The following is a 3133-nucleotide window of genomic DNA, read 5'->3' as shown; positions in this document are numbered from 1 at the left end:
TTTTTAAATTGTTTTTCAAATCATATCTTCTTGATCACATCTTTTTCAAAATAGTTTTCAATCATATCTTTTTAATTTCTTATTTCAAAATCTTTTTCAAAAATCACTTGATTTCTTTTCCACTCTTAGTTTTCGAAAATCAATTAGTGTTTTTCAAAATGTTTTTAAAATCTCTTACTTAATTTTCGAAAATTTCTTCCCCTCTTCTCACATCCTTCTATTTATGGACTAACACTACTCCTCAATTCACAATTCGAACTCCATCTTTCCTTGATAAGTTCAAATTTTCTACCTCTTCCTTCTATTTTTCTTTTCCTCTGACACCTCAAGGAATCTCTATACTGTGACATAGAGGATTCTATATTTTCTTGTTCTTTTCTCTTTCATATGAGCAGGAGCAAAGACAAAAGCATTCTTGTTGAGGCTGACCCTGAACCTGAAAGGACCTTGAAGTGAAAGCTAAGAGAAGCTAAAGCACAATTCTCTGTAGAGGACCTAACAGAAATCCTCAAAGAAGAAGACATGGCAGCCAAAAACAACAACAATGCCAACAATGCAAGGAAGGTGCTGGGTGACTTTACTGCACCTACTCCTGACTTCTATGGGAGAAGCATCTCTATCCCTGCCATTGGAGCAAACAACTTTGAGCTTAAGCCTCAATTAGTTTCTCTAATGCAACAGAATTGCAAGTTTTATGGACTTCCATTGGAAGATCCTCATCAGTTTCTAACTGAGTTCTTGCAAATCTGTGACACTGTCAAAACCAATGGGGTTGACCCTGAGGTCTACAGACTTATGCTATTCCCTTTTGCTGTAAGAGACAAAGCTAGGATATGGTTGGACTCACAACCTAAAGAAAGCCTGAACTCTTGGGAAAAGCTAGTCAATGCCTTCTTGGCAAAGTTCTTTCCACCTTAAAAATTGAGCAAGCTTAGAGTGGAAGTCCAAACCTTCAGACAAAAGGAAGGTGAATCCCTCTATGAAGCTTGGGAAAGATACAAACAATTGATCAGAAAGTGTCCTTCTGACATGCTTTCTGAATGGAGCATCATAGGTATCTTCTATGATGGTCTGTCTGAACTGTCCAAGATGTCATTGGATAGTTCTGCTGGAGGCTCTCTTCATCTGAAGAAGACGCCTGCAGAAGCTCAAGAATTGATTGAAATGGTTGCAAATAACCAATTCATGTACACTTCTGAAAGGAATCCTGTGAACAATGGGACGAATCAGAAGAAAGGAGTTTTTAAGATTGATACTCTGAATGCCATATTGGCTCAGAATAAAATATTGACTCAGCAAGTCAATATGATTTCTCAAAGTCTGTCTGGAATGCAAGCTGCACCAGGCAGTACTAAGGACGCTTCATCTGAAGAAGAAGCTTATGATCCTGAGAACCCTTCAATGGAAGAGGTGAATTACATGGGAGAACCCTATGGAAACACCTATAATCCTTCATGGAGAAATCATCCAAATCTTTCATGGAAGGATCAATAGAGACCTCAACAAGGTTTCAACAATAATAATGGTGGAAGAAACAGGTTTAGCAATGGCAAGCCTTTTCCATCATCTTCTCAGCAACAGACAGAGAATTCTAAGCAGAGCCACTCTGACTTAGCAACCATGGTCTCTGATCTAATCAAAACCACTCAAAGTTTCATGACTGAAATAAGGTCCTCCATTAGAAACTTGGAGGCACAAGTGGGTCAGCTGAGTAAGAAAATTACTGAACTCCCTCCTAGCACTCTTCCAAGCAATACAGAAGAGAATCCAAAAGGAGAGTGTAAGGCCATTAACATGACCTACATGTCTGAATTTGGAGAGGAGGAAGAGGCAGTGAGCGCCACTGAGGAAGGCCTCAATGGACGTTCACTGGCCTCCAATGAGTTCCCTAATGAGGAACCATGGGAATCTGAGGCTCACACTGAGACCATAGAGATTCCATTGAATTTACTTCTGCCATTCATGAGTTCTGATGAGTATTCTTCCTCTGAAGAGGATGAAGATGTCACTGAAGAGCAAGTTGCCAAGTACCTTGGAGCAATCATGAAGCTAAATGACAAGTTATTTGGTAATGAGACTTGGGAGGATGAACCCCCTTTGCTCACCAAAGAGCTGGATAACTTGACTAGGCAGAGATTACCTCAAAAGAGACAGGACCCTGGGAAGTTCTCAATACCTTGTACAGTAGGCACCATGACCTTCAAGAAGGCTCTGTGTGACCTAGGGTCAAGCATAAATCTCATGCCCCTCTCTGTAATGGAGAAACTAGGGATCTTTGAGGTGCAAGCTGCAAAAATCTCACTAGAGATGGCAGACAATTCAAGAAAACAAGCTTATGGACTTGTAGAGGATGTTCTGGTAAAAGTTGAAGACCATTACATCCCTGCTGATTTCATAGTCCTAGAGACTGGGAAGTGCATGGATGAATCCATCATCCTTGGCAGACCCTTCCTAGCCACAGCAAAGGCTATGATTGATGTTGATAAAGGAGAATTGATCATTCAAGTGAATGAAGAATCCCTTGTGTTTAAGGCTCAAGGATATCCCTCTGTAACCATGGAGAGGAAGCATGAAGAGCTTCTCTAAAAACAGAGCCAAACAGAGCCCCCACAGGCAAACTCTAAGTTTGGTGTTGGGAGGCCACAACCAACTTCTAAGTTTGGTGTTGAACCCCCACATTCAAACTCTAAGTTTGGTGTTGGGAGGTTCCAATATTGCTCTGAGCATATGTGAGGCTCCATGAGAGCCCACTGTCAAGCTATTGACATTAAAGAAGCGCTTGTTGGAAGGCAACCCAATGTTATATTTATCTATTTTTCCTTTGTTATTTTATGTTTTCTGTAGGTTGATGATCATGGGAAGTCACAAAATCAATTGAAAAAGCAAAAACAGAATGAAAAATAGAAAGAAAAATAGCACACCCTGGAGGAAGACCTTGCTGGCGTTTAAACGCCAGTAAGGGCAGCAAATGGGCGTTTAACGCCCAGTCTGGCACCATTATGGGCGTTTAACGCTAGAAAGGGGCACCAGACTGGCGTTAAACGTCAGGAAGGGGCAAGAAGTTGGCGTTAAACGCCAGAAATGGGCACCAGCCCGGCGTTTAACGCCAGAATTGGTATAAAGAACATTTTTG

General features: G+C 41.0%; 1 non-coding gene across 1 annotated transcript; it reads right to left on the bottom strand.

Annotated features, from left to right (window-relative positions):
* Positions 1 to 927: 927 nt before the first annotated feature.
* On the bottom strand, positions 928 to 1035 carry LOC112714088 (small nucleolar RNA R71). Its single transcript, XR_003159048.1, has one exon. It is a non-coding gene; the product is annotated as a small nucleolar RNA R71 (small nucleolar RNA).
* Positions 1036 to 3133: the final 2098 nt, after the last annotated feature.

Source organism: Arachis hypogaea, chromosome 1 (genome assembly GCF_003086295.3).
Source record: "Arachis hypogaea cultivar Tifrunner chromosome 1, arahy.Tifrunner.gnm2.J5K5, whole genome shotgun sequence".
NCBI lineage: Eukaryota > Viridiplantae > Streptophyta > Magnoliopsida > Fabales > Fabaceae > Arachis > Arachis hypogaea.
The sequence above is the reverse complement of the archived record's forward strand: the minus strand, read 5'-3'. Positions and strand labels throughout refer to the sequence as shown.